At 37.4% G+C, this 19,134-nt stretch overlaps 1 protein-coding gene across 10 annotated transcripts in view; it reads left to right on the forward strand.

Moving 5' to 3' along the window:
- Positions 1-4,527: 4,527 nt before the first annotated feature.
- LOC117238027 (regulating synaptic membrane exocytosis protein 1) overlaps positions 4,528-19,134 on the forward strand; it is a 145,720-nt gene continuing 131,113 nt past the window's right edge. For 4 of the 10 annotated variants that reach the window (XR_004494106.1, XM_033502602.1, XM_033502610.1 and 1 more), the window contains exon 1: positions 4,704-5,102. The gene's annotated coding sequence lies outside the window, so the exon portion shown is untranslated. The other 6 variants (XR_004494107.1, XM_033502594.1, XM_033502571.1 and 3 more) reach the window with 5 other exon arrangements.

A 19,134-nucleotide genomic window follows, 5' to 3' on the forward strand; every position in this document is an offset into this window, starting at 1 on the left:
AAATTTATCGTACTATAGCTTTATCTGTTTGGACCTAAGGCGCTTCGTCGAGAGATTCTCGTGTAATCACATAGTTACTTCAATTTCCTTGATAATCCTTTCGCATTACTGTTACGAATTACTGTCGGCACCAGTTTCACGACAGCAAACTTGCATCTATGATAATCAGAATTCGCGATTTGTATAACTTCTTCTGATTTACTTCAAAACATTGATTATTTACAAAGTATATATATTCTCTAATGAATTTAATTTTACTTTATATGTTTAACCATATTTTAAATAAAACTAAAAGGAAATGAATGTATGTTGACTAGAATTAATGCATTTTTAATTAGTATTGATTTTTTAATTGGGATATTATAATATATAGGTTATATTTGCGTATAAAAATATGCATCGACGAATATATTTTTACGATTTTGATGAATATTATCAAATCAATGATAAAAATCAGTAATTTCAGCTAAGTTAATTTTAAATTACAATTGCATTTGTTCAATATTAATATACACCACGAATATTCCCTGCTGCATTATTGATTTTTCCATTGTACTTTCCGAAGATCACAAATTTCATTAATTTTTACATATTTTATTAATGGCGTACAAGTCTTAAAATATTGAAATATCGTTGAATACTTTACCTAAATATTTTCCTGCGATTATGTTTCAGCATATTTTAGGCTTAACTAAGTATTTTTCTTTCTATGTAGTTATACCTACTAATTTTTGTACATGATTATTCGACAACCTAAAAATGAAGTTTCAAGTATTTATATTATTTAGCAGAAATTATACTATTATTTTCTTTTTATAGCATATTTAACAGTAATACGTAATGTTGCGAATGTGTTAACTAAACTGCTTATTAGCTATGTTAGTTATGCATTAAATATAGCAATGCAATTGATGTTAATATATCTTCTAAATTATAAATACTCGTATAGTTTCAAAATGTTTCATGCTTTTAAATTTACAGGATTATAATAAACAAATATCTGTTATTTTTCCTTCACTTCAACAACAAATTTTTGCTACGTTATTGTGTTAATGTTTCAAACTAAAAGTTTGTGTTTTACGAAAGGTAGTTTGCTAATATTAATAATAGTAATATGTCGTATCTAATCAAATCCAAAATTTGCCATTTCGATTCCATATACGTCATACGTCAATTGCATGTTTTTAAATCGATTAGTTGATTACGTAATTCATACCTAAACAGTTGGCTACCTAATTACACGTTGAACGCTATTGAAATAATCAATAATCGGTAACGCAATTCGGTTTAAATAAATAATGACGACACAAAAATGAATTACAAAATCAATATACTAGAAACGTCTAAGTACGAGATTATAGCGAAGCGGCGAGTAGTGGTGTGAGATCTGAAACAGTTCGAATCTCTATCGTGTATGCGGCGACAAATTTGAATAACTTCGAATAGGATTCGAAGCTTAAAACTCGTAAAAGTCTCCATTGAGTCTTGAATCATAATTCGAATTGTTTCGGATCTCATTGCTACACGCCGCTATCCTCGCCACTCGTCGCTGCTACTATATTCGTAACTTAATAAAAAATACATAAAATGAAATAAAATAAAACAAGATAAACAATTTGCAAAAGGATAAAGCTGTGATCGAAAAGTTTTCAACAAAAGAAAAAAAAAAAATTCGTTGCACGCTAAACTACCAATTACGAGCTACCAATTACTAATAAAGTAAGTATTTAGGTACTGATAACTTATTAACTACAGCGCTAATTACGACGTAATTAGTACCTAATTGTCGAAACTGAAGTTGGGGCATTGTTAGCGGATTTTAAAATGGCTGTGGTTGAGGCAGTGGATTAGGTATTCAAGAGACAGCTTCATAAGCTGCCACACGATGTTCGTGCATTGCGTTTTTTAAAGAGAACCTCAGGCAGTTGTGAGAAGATCTGCGACCCAGCTCGACAATGCAAGATAAGGGAATGCCCGTGGGATCTTCTAGACGTGCTTTCGAGAATGACTCACGGGTATACCATGGGTATAGTGCTGAAGTCTGACACTGCTTGGAAAGATCTCCTCGGACTATAGTGTCAGTTTATTCTGTATACATCTCTAATAAGATAGACACGTAAGTACGATGATCTTCAATGTGTTGCCTAAAACAGATTTTTAAGCGGATCTGATATGAATTTTAGATAGCTAAGTGTAGAGAATTTTAAATTGACTTAAATGTGTTCAAAGTGATGCAAATGGAAAGAAAGTCTAATCAAAAGCACAATCGTCTTTCGTTTTCATGAATACAAAGATTTTACAAAGATAATTTGACCAATCCTTAATTAGAGAGGAGAGGAGGATCTGCAGAAGATCATTCTACATGTGAAAATAAGTCAAAAATGAAGAATGAAATTTTTTCGCTTTTATTTTATTGTTATATTTAACTTTCTATCTTATTGTATATATAAAGTTCTTTAAAAGAATTCTGAAGAGAATCGCTCCTTTAATTATTAAGTACGCTAAACAATCTGATTTGTTTGAACGACAACAATATAAGTGATAATGCTTATTGGACGTTGTACAATTTTTATAAGATATAATGATATTAATCTGATTTAAGATAACAAGTAACACGAACAAAAGTTTCATTTCTTCAAACTTCGGTCAAAATTCGATTCCAGAAACAAGTCAGCAAGATTCATAGAATAGGAGTAAATTTCATAACACGTGCTAAATATTAAAACGAAATCTTCGAGATTCGATCTGCAACAGATTACCCTACACAAGGTATATATTTTTTCTCGAACAAAATGCTCTGCCTGTTAGATCGAGTAAAATGAAGTTTCCGGAAGTGCGGGCCATGTACTCGCTAGTCTGATGAAACCTGAATATTTGATAACGTTGCATTACGTTAACAGCGTCGCTTATCTATTTTAATGGATTGTAAGGTAAATTGAAACATCCGACTGTGCCGACAAAACCCGCTGCACGGTATGTTGAAGCTTGTATTAATAGTAATTTTTCGATCCCGCGGCAAAACACTCGCGACCGCATGGGGAAAAAAGCAACAAAAAAGTAGAAAAAAGAAAAAGCGAGAAATTGAAAGTCAAGGGGAACAAAGCGTTTTTCACGCGTACCTTTTTTCTCCGCAATGAAAAACCGTCGCGTGTGTCAGCTGTTTACATAAAATTGATCGATATATCGCGCAGGGGAGAAACGTTTCGATTTTTCTGGATATAGGAAACGCATCAGTTTACAAAGCGGGTCGCCAACGATCTCCGCGTATAATACAATCGTGAGCTTTTATTTTCGACGAGCAACAAGCACTGTTTCTGAAAATTCTATTTCATGCGTCGTTTTTCACGTTACCTGCAGCCGGCTCCATTGCTCGAATTTTCCAACCAATTGATCCCTTAGATGCAGGCTTTTGTCTCCTGTTCTACCCATATCTATTGTCCTCTCGTCCGTTTTTCGAGGACCTAGCGAAGAAGTCAATTTCGAAGTAACGACAACAGCAGAGACGAAGATGCATCAAAGCGCCAACAGTTTCCTTTTCGTGCCATCAATTTTTTCGTTATTAGAAGCCAGGAGAAAGTTTGACGGGAATATCGATAAAGTGGAACCGTGAATTTAGGTTAAGCCTTCGTTAGGAAATTTTATTTCGAGGGGCGAAAGCGAATCGATCGATGGATAATAGTCTCGTACCGTTAATCGACGTTGCGATATATTTCTGCATCTTAAAATTATCTTTTATCCTTTATCGAGCAAAATCTGTCAGAGAAATGAGCAATTTTCTTTTTCTAATATTTCGATGCGTCTTTGCGTCACGTAGCTTCTCGTTTGAACGAACCGTTTCTCTGTGTTCTCGTAGAAACGACCGAACCGGTACTAGGGGGGTTGCGAGTTTCTGCTCCTTCTTTTTCAAGCTCCACCGGCTCGACGCTAAGAGAGAAAGTTTCGAAAGATCCCTCGGAATCGCGATTGTCTGTCCGTGGAGGACGCGGATCTCATTTCAACCCCCGTGCGTTCCGTCCACGTGCGTGAAAATGCGCGCGAATAGGGAAGGTGCGCCTCGTCGTCGAGATCCCTTGGGTTCTCCCGAGGATATTCCACCTGGTCGACAGTCTTTTTCCCTTCTCCTATCCGGGAGAGAAGGACGAGCTTGCGCCTTGAGCTGAGGTTCGCGGTGGGACGTGAGAACGGCAAGAAAGAGAAAGATAGAGCGAGGACGAGGGATATAGAGGCATCGTGTTCAGAGAGAGAGAGTTCGTTTTAGAGTCTGCGAGTCGAAGTCACGGCTGACAGAACCGTATTGAGAACGAGAGGAAACGGCATTGAAGGGGATTGAAGGAGCGAAAAGGACGATCGTTGAGGAGGAGGGTAAAGAGGGAAGAGGGTAAAAGGAGTATGAAAAGGGGCGAGAGGTAGCGTATAGAATAGGCGAGCTTTTTCGGCAGGCGCGTTCGAAGTGGCGGGGGTTGGCGAAACGGGGGTGTAAGGAGAGCGCCAGGCAGAAGACAGGAGAGGCAGGAGAGCCGGGAGAGACGGGAATCGGAGGGGCGAGTGGTTCGCTCGGTGGGAGAAACAGGAGACCCGGGCAGTGCAAGCCGGGCAGCCTGCCCGACGATATCGTCGCTCTAGATATAACGGTGATTCTATTTTTTTGTTTGTCCATTCTCCGTCAAGTTGGTCGCTCGCCGCGAGTTTTTCTTTGCGCGTCTAATAAAGCGGGCATGCGCGCCGTCGCTTTTTCCAGCCACGGAGAACCGCGTATAGGCACACCTTGTACTTAGAACTTGACACATACCTAGAAATACACATATATACGTACGCGTACACACAGGTATACACGTACATCAGGTACACGCAGCGCGTGAACATACGTGTCCGCGCGCACACATTAACTACGCATAGACGCTAAAACCAACTACGGGAAACAGAGAGTAAAGAAACACACTGTTTGTTAAAAATACACGTATCGCTACTTAAGTGGCCACGTACGTTTGTAGAATATACGGGAGCACGTGTATCCATCCGGAGGGGCAGCTGAACGCGAGAGCGCGGCTGAAAGAACGCACGCATTTCCCCGCTCGGAAGCTTCCGCAGCTTTCAAGTAACAGGTTGGTCATTCCGGCTCTTCTCTTAAAACCGCTTTCGCGCGTTTCCATCGACCTCTCGAGTCGCGGTTACTTCCATCGTCTCATCTCTCTATGCTTCCTTATCGTGTACTTCAAATCGATGTCAAATCATCGATGTACATTTCACGCGTTCCAACAAATTCGTTCTCCTCGTTACAGGTGAGATGATAATACGTATTCGCTCTCGGTTCACGTTTCGATCAGAGGATACGCTCGATCCATAAAGTGGACTAGAAACCGTTCAACGGTATAGAGACGTTTCCGTCTGGTATAATTGGAAATGGTTCGCCTAATTGGTTGCCGTCGATGTGTTTTTCATCGTGGCCGATCCCTGAATAGCCGAACCGATGACACTGGTAATTAATTGGCAGAGGGTTCTTTCGTCTTTTAAACTTTCATACTTCGATTCTATGGCATGTGTGGTTTTCCGTGGGAAACGAGCCACGCATGCAAGCGTAATTTCGAGATGGTTTTGATCCTGTTTTAATCGACTAATTTCCGCTCCTATTTCCCCGATTCCCTAGGAGCGTTCCATTCTGTCGACGATCTCTTGTGCTTTTCGCCTCTTATCGCGCGGTTGCCTTCGCCTCGGGCGTACGTTGATCGAATGTTCGTCGAACAAAAAGAACAGCTGCTTGTTAATTACTTTTCAACGATTCTCATGGTTTCGCGATTGCATGGCGATCTTATCGTTTGGATTCCGCGCTAATCTGCGAACGAGAGTAAGATGGAACGTTGCGAGAGAAAGCGAAAATGCATATTTTATTTTTAATGTTAACACTAGATACATTTGCGAGCGTCGTGACGCGCGCATTGATTGCACGCGACGCGTGTAACAGGTCGTGTTAGCAAACACAATCGAATAAATTAACAATCCAGCTCGCAGATACGGGCTTTCTGTACATTTTGTTTGACAGCATTTAATGTTCGTAATATCGCTAAATGAAACGTATGTTTCCCGATTTCTAGTTCATTTGAAATAGCTAACGAAGTATACTCGTAATCATAAATTGGATATTCGTTAGTGTTTAATTTAATTTTTATAAAAATGGTTTTGCTATAAGATCTTTAAAACGTAGCATAGTTTAGTTCTGTTGTTTCATAATACAAACGATTAACGAGCGTCAACTTTATTTTGTAAGTACAACTTATTTATTCTCATTTTAAATGTACTAGTTGTAAGTATCCGCTGATTTCGACAGAAGCGTATCCGATGATGTTCTCTTAAAGTATTTACGTGGTTTCAAACAATTTTTCGTTTGATAAGTGATACTCGACAAATTGCACAATTATACTTTTAGCAAACTAGAGTATTTTTTGGATTCAAAATCCGATAGTAATGAAAATTTCACGATGTATACGGATATGCTTTTTAATATATAAAAAGTGTTATATAATTATTATACAATATTGGTTAAAACATCGGAACGAGTACGTAAGCGTAGTGAATATGTTGTTAAAAAGAAATTATTCCTGAATGTACGTACACTTTTAGTACGTATGTAAAATAAAGATAATCTATAGCAACATGAACACACATGTATACGCGATCTATCGTTTTGGTGGTATATATTTTTCGTTGACCCACATTCATCTCTTGTTTTATGAAACCGAAGAATTATTAAAGACCGCATATGATTCTTTTTTATCATCTGAATTCGTTTATTCAGATAATTTGTTAAGAATTAAACACTTGTTTTGTTAAAAAGCGGTACTTATGTTTCTACCAAGGCAAAATTTACGTCGTCGTATCTCATTCAGTTTTAGCGGAGAAATAATAATCGATCGATATAGGCAATAAACAAATACTACTATTTTCTTTGAAATAATAATGTTATTATAATTTATAACATTGTAAATTTCTAGATCGTTTCTTAAAAATAATTATATATATAAATATGAAGGCAATATTAGCGAAATAACTGTAATTACTTTTCTATCTATCAGTTTCACATATTTCTGTCATACCCATATTTTCATTTCAATGTGCTCTAATTGTACTTTCAATTTTACCTAATAAAGTATCAGAAAGTGAACGTATAGCACCGGAAGGAAGCTTTTTATTATCAATTAATATCAACTCATTAAAAAATTATATTTCATTGTAATTCCTCGAATTACATAATTTTACCTTCTATTTTCCAAATGTTGCCATGTATTTTTTCATCGGAGGAACACGCGAGAAGTTACATGGATTAATTAATTAACGAACGTCGCGGCAATTTTCCCCACGGATTTTCTTCGATTTTATCGTCGACGAAATCGCGTGCTGCGTTCGCGCGCTGAAGGTTTGCTAGGTTTCTTGATGGCAATTTTCCTACATCTTATCGTCACGTACAAAAGTTTACGGCGGATCGGGTTATGTTAAGATTAAGTTTTTCGTTCGAATTTTCCGAAGGGATTTATACTCGATCCAATTTCGATTTTCGACGCAATGCTTCTGCAAGCGCTTACGATGTTATCTATCGATCGATCTGTTTGTCAAATCGCGAATTCATGACAATTTTGTCAATTTTCAGTCCTCCTGTAATTACATTTCTTATTAAAAGTTGGTAGCTATATTCCCCATTGATTGTGTATTTTTCCTATACCTATAAACACGTTTGTAGTTCACATTTTAACAGTTAATCGTGATAAAAGTGAATATCTTTTTGTGATTTTTATCGTGATTATTCCATTATTCTATTTATGATCTTCCGAGGCGAACAATTCTCGAATAAGTGCGAATTATTTTTACATTTGCTAAATTTGGCTATGTGTGTGAGAGAACTCTATAATCGAATAAGTGGACGAGTGATTAAGAAGCTAAGATTAACCGAAGTGTTATGAAAGTTTGATGCATTCGTGAAAATAACGAAGAACATCGAAGAAAGCTTATATAGTACAATCTAATTATTTCTGAAATTCGCAAAGCGAACTGCGAAACATCTACTATGAAGGAAATAAATGATCTGGACAATTCCACGAATAAACATGAGAATTTAGTCACGGACAGTATTAATGTTATTACGAATTTAAGATATAAACGTGTTTCTAAATGAAATTTGAAAAATAGCTAAGAGCAACGTTGAACAAGAATAATTGCGTTATATAAATTAAGATATTGCATGTAGATTAAGAAAATAACCATTGGAAATTTTATTTGGAAAAGTTCATGTGGAATCTAAGAATCAGTTACAATGTTCTTTAAGTTTGATGGAATTACAAGTTTACTCTTTTTCTATTTCAGCAATGATACATCATGCATCGTGTCGTTTCGGACAAACAACTAATTTTACTTGCTTATCTCATCGATCATAATAATCCACCTCTTTGCCTCTCGGTCTATTGTATCAAACTATTAAAATGGATATTCTTTTTATACGTAACTTCGATGCTCGTAACTATACCTATTGAAAGGATATTAACAAAGAACAATCGTGTATAAAGAAAATCCTGCAATTACGCAATCGTCGAACACTGTGTTTACGCGTTAAAACGCATGCTTCAAGTGGTTGAAAGAACCGAGTCAAGCGATCCAGTTCAGGTCTTTGTTCTTTTCTTCTTCATTCTCGAAGCGTACGGTTAACGAGCCGTTGAAAAGTAGGATGGAAATGTGGTTGGCGTAAGAGATTAGTCGGTCACTCGTGCCGAGACTGGTCGTTTTCTATGTCGCGACGGCGCAGCGGATATGTAACGGAGTTGCTGAGTAACTTGGACTTTACAATCTCGAAAACGCAAATTAATCCGTGCCCGGAGTTTCGCTCGGAAGCAAAGCAAACGCTCAGTCGCATGGTTTCCTTTGTATTTCGCGGAATTTGCTCGCCTTTGCTCCTTAGTTCGCGAGTGTACACGCTTCCGGGCTCGTTCCTTCTACACCTTGGTCGTTTCTTTCGTCGGGAATCGCGACGTAAACCGTGAACGTTTCTATTGTTCCGAGCGATTCTTCCAAGATCGTTTAGTATCGAGGACAGTACGCCGAAAGGAAGCAAGGAATCTCGTACGTATTCGCACCTCGACCCATCTCACCCTTCTTTAATAACACGGTTGCCTGTGGACGACGTCCCTTTCCTCTCGCCTTTTCCTTTCCGTCTCTCTCGCATGAGGAATACTAGCTCCGCCAAGAAACTTACGACCCTCTACCCCCGCCCTCCTTCTCACTTCTCTTTCTCACATCTTCCCGGCAATATCGCGATTCTGTGCGGCGGACAGATCGTTCGTGAGCTTCTTCGGAATCCATCCCGTACCTCGAGTCCAGGTTCTCGCGTGGGAGGACCTGAATAGGATCTCTCGTATTTTATTTTTTAGCTGGCTGAAGTATATTTTTAGCTTGCTCAGTGATCGGTAGCTTGACATTTGACCGGCCGCGTAGGCTTTTCTTTGAACTTTCTACGGAACACGTCGGGTCACATGATTTTCCATGCCTGTTACCCTTGGGAGGCTTTAATTAATGGAGCAACTATTTCGCAAGATTTAAGATATTACAGAGGGTAAATAGATTGGTAAAGAAGGGACGAGGAGCTCGATTTGGCCGAATCGCGCGATACTCTCGTGTAATTCTTAGTTTCTGCGCCAAGTCGTTACGATCCTCCGTGAAGAATTAACGTTGCCGCGGAAATTTATCGTACGATTCGTTCCATGCTTGTGTTCTCCCCATTTTATCTATCCAGGTGGAAATCGGAGCAAAGGAGCGTTTGCTCAAGCCCTGGTAAATTGCAAGGTATATTTTACACGCGTTTCGTCAAACTCATATTACTGTTACGTTTTCAAGTCGCTCGTGTCGCGGATCGTGAACGAACGTTTATGATAAACGTCTAAACGCCGGACAAATATTTTTGTTCGCCAACTTGTGAAACGGGCCGAAGGCTACGCGCAGCAGAGTATGCTTTACGGCGAAAGAAAATGTTTGCGAAAGAGGGGAAATATATCGGTTATGCTTTGTCAAGGGTAAAACAAAATGGATAAATTATAAAAATAAACGGATAAGACGGACGCAGTTGAGAGACTCGATGGTAAAGTGGTGCAAGTGTATCTTTCTTTAGAAACGAAAGAAGTACGGGAAACGATGTTATAAGATCCATATTTATTTAAAGGATTTCAGAATGAATTTCCAAGCCTTTACGAATGCGTATAATAATGAGTATTTAAAGTTTGAAAACGTTACAGAGATTTTCGTTACAGCTTGACTTTATGTATGGCATTTTCGAATTAAAGATCTTGTCATGTGTTCCAACTTTTTCTTGAGTTCTTTAATTGTATCCGAACACGATGTAGATTCATGTATTTATCCAACTTTTCTAAATTCGAATTGGATTTGTCAAACAGAAATTAAAGATTGTTCGTTAACCCTTTACAGCGTATAAATTATCCATATATTTATATATTTCAAATTTTAATCCAATCGTTCGTCAGTGTGGTTAGTGTATTTTATTATGGTAAATAGTTGCCCGAGGTAATGTGAATTCCTAGCTTTCCTTAATTCGATTAAATCTACATATTTAGCCTTTTGCCTATAAGCGAATGAAATTCAAATTACAGGTAACGAATTTTCATTTTATAAAATCAAGGTATTCGTTCTCGTTGTTGGTAAAATATTAAAATTTTTTACTTTTAACTTCGCGAGCACTTGAAAGGAACGCCTCTGGGAATCTCGTGATCTTTAAAAGGATAACAAAAAGAAGCATAGTTCATACAGTAGAATTAACTTGTATCGTTAACGTGATTTTGCGAGATAATCGGGATACTCCGACGCATAATTCTGTTCGAGTCTCGTAAATATCTTGAAAAGCTTTTTCACAAATTGGGCTACAATTACTTAGTTCCGATACACGTCAAGCTTCCACGGCGATTGGTCGGATTTTTAAAACGATTTAAAGCTAGACTTTAATGTCCGATAATGTAATACCTTGACGTGATGACAGATTGACATTTTCTCATTTTCGTAAATTAACGCAAGTTACAGTATTGCTCTCGAACGCCCGTTCCACGTATAAACTTGAAAGCGCGTGACAATGTCGATGCAGTTGACATATTGACATCTTAACGCATTGATATCATGACATTTTAGCACTGGCTATGGTATCACCTTTGGTATCAAGTGTGTTCGTCGGTCGGACGAGAGAAATCGCAACGAAATTACTACACTACCAACTACGTGTACGAAACGAAAAAAAAATCTCTCGTTTAAATTCGTTATAAATAAAAGTGTTTCATTGGGAGATTAATTTTGTTTACGTATATATATTTTTAGCTATTTAATTGGCATTATCGAAATATTCAAATTATTCTCCGAGAGGACTGATATTAACGAGAGCCACAGTGAATCATGTTTCGGCCAGAGGTTTCTCAATGAGAATACTGTCCTTTTGGAAAACGATTCCGATTTCGATTCCGTTGGTAGACACAACAGAGTCAACAGACGTCCGAGAAAACGTCAGTACATCGGTAATATCAGTAGTATCCGATCCATAGTTTCTGATATCCGATATCACTCTGCTATTCAACTACTTGTTTTCTTCGATGTACGTTGTATGGTTGATTTTCTTTCCAAAGGGTTTTGCGATACTGGGAAACTAACGATTGGTTTAATAAACTGTGCATTTGTTATTGTATCCATTATTTCCGATAAGGACTGTATCGTCGAATGATTCTGGTGTTTCGATGAAGCTAAAATCTAAGAATCCTATTTTTATAATATGTTACAGTGTTCACGTAATATCAGAATTATTTTACCAAAGAATCTGGAAATTGTCAATAGTATCAAAGACAAATCGAAAAGACTATTTCCAGTAATGAATTTTTATTAATAGATTACGACACATATCTAGTAATTCAGAGAGGGTAGAAGCGAAATATCTACATAGAAACTGATTCAGTCATTGCTATTCGAGGATTAGAAAACATGGAACGTCTGTCAATTGTTCCAACCGAATAATACAGCACATTACAGCGTGTACGATTGAAAATATTCGTGTCCGATATTTTATTTCGCCCACTCCAAGTTCATTCAGAAAATATTTCGCAAGATATACGTATTGGATTGCGGGGCAATCCGATAACCGAGAAATTTACAGATGCACGTTCGAAAATTCACAACACGGAAATAAGGATTTGTTTGAAACTGTTCATCATTTTTAGAGCGATAAAAGAGCCTTCGATAATTTATTAATAATTTATTACACGTTTTTTATTGACCGCTACAATGAACATGGTTCAGTTCAAGAAATATCTTCCAATGTTTGTAGAAGTTTCGCATTCGCCGACTATATCTAGTAGAAGGGGAATCAAGAGAACGAAATAAAGCGTTCGAATAATCGAAACTCTCGAGGTAATGTTTCATAAAATCATGTGTGAAATATTGCTGTTTCTTTGAAATATTCTGTTTCGCGGGATACTATGTATGTTGCACTTTATATCGTGAATACATTTATCGTTCACGTTCCATTTCACGTTCCACTGCGAATGGTTATTCGAACGCAAAATCGGTTCATCTGAAACATATGCAACGAATTTTTCTTTTTTAACGTAAGGCTTTTATTTTTTCGTACAGTATCCATTCTACTAAACATACATATTTTTAATCCAATAGAAATCGCTGTCATACGTGTATACATACATGCATAAATACATGCATAAATACATACATACATGCATACATACATACATACATACATACATACATGCATGCATGCATGCATTCATACATACATACTTTGCGACTTGTATTGTATAATTTTTCGACTTGTATTGTATAATTTTCCAGGGTTAACGACCAATCGGCTTTCTTTCTCGTTAACGATTCTTCATGAATATTTCAACGAGCTTCTTGGGGAATTGCCGTTATAATTTCCCACAGTGGTGTGTATCACCTTACTTACTTATTGCAGGAAGGTCATCGGTTGGCCTAGTTCCTTGGTGGCGGCCACGCGATCTGCTGAACATCCTCTCTCATCCATTTTCTCTCGTTCTGTTCCGTATCTTCCCCTGACGTGTCTCGCCCCTCTTGTTTCACGGTTCATGTAGTATTACTTCTACTTACTACTACTTTCAGGATAATAGTAATAATAAACAGAATGAACTGAGAGATCTTGCAGCTTGCTACACGAGGAATTGCTCGACCTTGAAATCCTGTAAGCTTTGATTTCGAAATGCTGATCTTACGCTTGTTTATGAGCACTATTTACGATATCGCAAGTTTATTCCTGTTAAGCTCGATAGTGAATTATAGTCTATACTTGTACAAATTGTATAAGCATTAGCGTGATATTATATCGTGAAGCAAGCGATGTAAAATCCGATGATATCGTTTAATTATATCGATCTGTTTAATCAATCTGTTTTTCATACTACTAAACTTTTATTTTCTCACCTATTTTTTTAAGACCTTTGATCATCGGCATGGTATAATCTAATCTCTCTTGTAAATGTCAATCGATGAGTAGTTAGCATAAGTTTGATATTCCATCGGATTATTATTCTTTATGTAGTGAAACCTCCGATATCGGAGTCGATAGAGGGACATGATCGTTCGGATTAGGGTATTTTTACATAAAGAAACTAATTATTTGTTATCGGGAGTAATATCGTTACAAACGATAGCAAGGAACAATTTTTCTATTAAATCGGATAAACACGTATTAAGTTGCTTTGAATTGTATCCTATTTGTGGCTTAAATCACTTAAATGATCTTTTCCTAATACCGTAAATGCTTCGAAGAGGGAATGCCTTCAACAATAGGTTTACGTACATTTTTACGACTTTTGCAACACTGTGGCCGTTTTCTAGCTTTTGAAGTATCTCTCGTTCCGTTTTAACTGTTAGTATCTATTACACGTTTTCTTCTTCATGCCATTTTATAAACGGCATTAACGCATATAATAATATAATAACGCATATAATACGTTTTCATATTATAGCAACAAAGGAAATATATATTGTTCGGATAACAGAACGTTCAGACATCTGAATAAAAAAGAATCTTTCAATGAAGATTGATATAACGATAGGTCGTTCATATAATTATGCTAACGTATACAGGATGAGTTATTTCTTTAATTTCTTTTAAATAATTATTCGAGCATTCAAACGTCCGTGTAACTAAATTAACTGAATATCCTATAATAAACGTCCGTAATAATGAAGTTTCTAATTATCTAATTATCGCTATACTATACTTCAATTCAGTTTCTCCCAATGATAGTCAATTAACGAGTCGATACACCGTCATCTGCGTGCACACGACGTTTGAAATGATTGCAGGAAGCAACGCAACAACGTAACTGGCCGCGTATCGATATTACGATACAAATCAGCACCGGCTGTTATCGTGATCGGTTGTCGACGGCAGAACAACAATTTCGCCGAGTGATTACTCGATCGGAAAAGCTGCTCGAGGATCTTCTCTCTTTCTCGGCCACTGAAGGATACGGTGGTCGATAGAAAAACGCGCTTGCGTTTCCTATTTCTCCGGAATATGAACGCGAACATGATGATCGGTTGACCCAGTTTCCTCCGGTTTGAACATCAGTTTCGGATTCGTTGGAAATTAGGCTGCGAAGAACAGCAAAGAGGATGCTCACCGAAGCTAACGACTGCAGGAAAACAAACAGCCGCGCGTTGCAATTGTGTCGATTCTTTCTCGAGAAAGTTTCTCGCAGCCACGCGAGACGACCAGTTTTAATTTTGAAACGACACGTCACGAGTGAACTTTTTAGAAGACTGGTACAAGAAGGGAAAAAATCGCTGGAAAATCTTGGCTCGTTTTCTCGTTTCGTTCGAAGAAAGTTTCGTTTTTTTTAGAACGCGTTCAGTTCCACGAAGGTTGCAGAAGTTTCGCGTGCTCGACGTTTACCAAGACTCGACCGATGGATTTTTCGTGTTTATGTTCGCCGTATTGGTCTTTAATGCGTTCGCGATCGGGGCAAATTGAACTGTAATTACGTTTTCAATGATGCACGTGGCTTTCTTATTACGGAATTACACCAATCGATGTTCTACTTTTTCCTTGCGGTCGGATGAATTGTGGAAATTAAAGCCTATACAAATGTCCGTTTTTTGGACGCGCGGTAACCGCACCGTGCCGGAATAGCAATTTCGACATCGATAATCTTCCCGCATACGGTATATCATGCGTATCTTCGTACTCCAGCGTGTAGCGCAAAAGGAAAGAAACGAACGAGCGTATTAATGAAAAATAAAAAAGCGAACTCGTGGTATGGCGGTAGAGAGAGAGATTACCCTTTATGTTAAAAATCCGTGACCGCCTCTGTGCGGTTTTTCGATGGCGAACGAAACGTTTGAAACATAGCTAGAAAGTATTCATAGAAATTTTCGTCACTGCAAAGAAGAGAAGAATTCTATATTCAAACGGACAGAAAAGAATACAACCCGTGAATATCGTTCACGGTACACTTCGTTCTGTGTATTACCTAATTACGTATTACTTAATGCCACAAACACAAGCACAACTTGAGATTTACGACGAGATCGTTTAAGTAGCCAAGTGCACGAAATTTTAGTTCCTGCCCGATTAAATGCAGTTCTACCGGTTGAATCGGCTTATCTAAACACGAACCTCCATCATATGAATGTAAAGCCGTGAATAGCAGAGAAAAAATTAATGAATTAATTAATTACCTAATTACCTAAAACATTCAGCGGTTTTCTTAAAATCAAAGTATCCTACGAAATAATGTTATCCTATGTTTTCTTCTTATTTTTATAAAGGAATCGCTCCAAGTCCTCTTGTACATATTATTCGATCAGATTCTGTGTAAAACCACTAACAGACCTCCTCCGTCTGAGTAACAAGTGCCATTTTATTAGGAGTCCACGCGCGCGCCGTTAAATCTCTTTTACTGTGTCTGTTCGCCTCTTGCGCTGCTTTCGTGGCCGTCGTGAAAACACATCTCTTCGCCGCCTTGAAAACCTATATATATATATACATGTATATATACATACATATATATATATATATATATACATACATACATACATACATGTATATATGCGTCTTTTCTTGATCATAAGTCACATAGTAGGAGCGAAGGGAGAGTTGCGTAAAGGAAGGTAAGCAGAAGCCACGGCGTTTCGCTCAGTCAGATCGACGTAAAAGTAGAGAGCTCTTGATGGTATCAAAGGAGCCATTATGCGTTTTCGTGTATTCGCTGCATCGAATATCCCCGGGCCCTTTAATGTTCCTTAGACGAAACTTTCCACGACGTCGATATGCTTGCCTGCAATGAAAATGTGCGGATGATCTTTATATCGCCGCTTCCCATTTTATTGAAATAAATTTATCGGCGGTACTTTGGCTGCGGTATCGGTGCCGTTTTACTGTTATATTGATTGTTACTGGTTCTCTTTGAATATTACTTTCTACGGTGACATTCATAACGAAGAGGCAAGGGTGTCTAATTGTTAAAGAAAGAAGGCTTTGATTTCGCGCAATGAAAAGTATCATCGGTTGAAAAATACTACGCACGATTAGCCTTCGTTAAATATATGATACTCTGGGAAAAAAGTATTCTTAGCAAAAAGTTATCTTTATATCTCATTTTCTTTATGACACCATTCGAGTTTCATCAGGGGTTCCTTTCATACCGCTAATAACAAAGAGGATAATTAGGCGCCCTGTTGTGAATGATACCTACTATATCTCGCGTAGTCGATCTAATATCATGGATAGGGGCGAAACAAAACGAAAGATCCAATTAAACTAAATGCTCGTAAAGAGTAGACTTAGTTTAGCGGAGTTTTATGTATTTATAGGAAATTCGAAGGCTTACAAGTGTATGTAACGCATGTAAAGTACAAAAATTAAGTAGGTGGAATTAATCTGTGCTTAGGTTTCGTTCTTTTAATTATATTAATAAAAATACGAATTTGCATAAAAATTCGCAGTCTACTTATAGCGAATATAAAAACGATTATTTACTTTTTCTATAAACAAATAACATGGGGTTCGTTTTCTAATAGTCCCGTAATATGTACCAGTTTTGCGAAATAGCTGGTACTTCTTAATTAAATTTCATGTTCCGTATTCGCTGATCAAAAGACTCCAAAGCGTACTCTCTTTGATGCAATAAAGCTAATAAGCGTTCTGTAAATTTCTTTTAATATTCTATATATATATCTATATATATATTTCCTTGTTCTGTGCTTCTTGGATGACGCAACAAGTCTTAAAGGATCAGAAAGAACTTCGTTTCAAAGAAACATTTCTTGAACTTTGACATTTGAACAATTACATTCGATTAGCAATAGGTTGAGTATAATTGCAAGCTCTATAATCATAGAAGAATGCAATGTTCTCGATAATGATTTAAGATTCGTTGTATAATCGCATTTTCCTCGTTTACTCTGCTTTCACAATTTTCCTCTATCTTTAATGAATTTTATTCTCACATCGAATATAAGCGAATTGTCTGCAAAATTGTGCAAAAGAATAGACATCACGCCTATTCCTATGTCTATTTAAAAAAATGTTGCGAGCATTTGGCAATCATTTTTCGCTGTACAGCGAAGTAAATTAATAGGTTTTTGCTTTTTATTACTAGCTGCTTTTTATTATTGCTATTAATAGATATGACTACTTCGCTATCGTTATCAACAGTTTATACCGAATAATTGGTAAGTACACCTGAATTTCGCGTTACACAATGTTAGATACGAAACGAAATATTTGTGCTCAGTATTTTCAACTTATCGACAAGTTGATCTATATCGGCTTTTCTGACACACGCAACATTGAGCGATAGAAAACCTTAGAACGGTTCAGTCTATGTTTCGCCATCGTCTGTGTACGTCTCTCTTTATCGCGATGAGACTATTGCAACTCGAGCATAAAGTTCATGAAATATCTGAAACCCGATGCGCACCGCATTGATTGGCAAAACAAAAAAGACCGTCCGGGTTTTGAACGTTTTCAAGCATCATCCATTGGCGGAAAAAACAATGCTCGATGAAGGTAAAAGTGCAATTCGTGGTGTGACGAACACGAGAAACGAAAAATGTAATTAAATACTTTGTCTTATAGAAGTCGAGAGCATGAAATAATTTCACATTTTCTGGAAACGTGGTTATTATTAATTCACTCGTTCCTGAAACATTTACATGTTTCTGTCGTTGAAAGATAACTGCACGCTTGTGCAAAATGCAAGAAGAGAAGGTGTAAAAAGTATACAGAATTCACGTAATACGCGAAGCAAAGAAAAGCCGAAGCACAAGCACGCATTTGCATTTGATCCTGTTACCACCCTTGAATCTTTATTTTCCGATCTTGCTCTTACTTCTATAAATACTTTTACATGTTCAATACGAAATTGAAACACAAGAATTGACATTTATCATTAACGATTCTTGCTCAAACTTTTCAGAAGTACGTTTTCGATATTAAAAAGAATACAACGAATCGAGATCGACTTCAAGAACGTAGTAGGATTAAACTAGTAACAGGAGTGGGTCTAGAAAATACGAATACTAAGTTCCACTTGGCGACGACGAATTACGTGAGAGAACACGGATATCCGAGAGAATTTCAGGATGTCGGCATCGCTCTTACAAACGGAGAGTTTCGTGATACGATAAAGACCATTTAGAGTCGTAGAAAGTCAAAGTCAGACTTATACAAAGCCAGAATTGTCAGAGGTGTACGAGAGAGCAGAGAGCAGTCGCAGTTACAAAGTGGCAAGATAAATTCAGACCGCCGAAGGTTGCAGCGTTGAAGAATGAACCGGCGCGAGTGCTTCGTAGCATAAATCTCCGCCTGAAACCACCAATGGAAACTCGTCGGTGCAATTGCTATTAAAATTTATGTACCGAACCATCCATTATTTCAAATATACGAGAAGTTTAAACGAGCTTCGCGACCGATCAGCAAAACCGTCCATCTCCATCGCTGATCCATTTCTGAGCGACATACGCTATTGCTCATAAGCATCTGGACAGTTTGATAGATTTGTGGTACGGATTGTACTTCTTCGTTTTATCAATATCCTAGTTATACTACACACGTTCACAAGTGTATGGAGATTT

This window comes from Bombus vosnesenskii, unplaced genomic scaffold, assembly GCF_011952255.1.
Source record: "Bombus vosnesenskii isolate JDL3184/JDL3185 unplaced genomic scaffold, Bvos_JDL3184-5_v1.1 scf7180000013264, whole genome shotgun sequence".
Lineage (NCBI taxonomy): Eukaryota > Metazoa > Arthropoda > Insecta > Hymenoptera > Apidae > Bombus > Bombus vosnesenskii.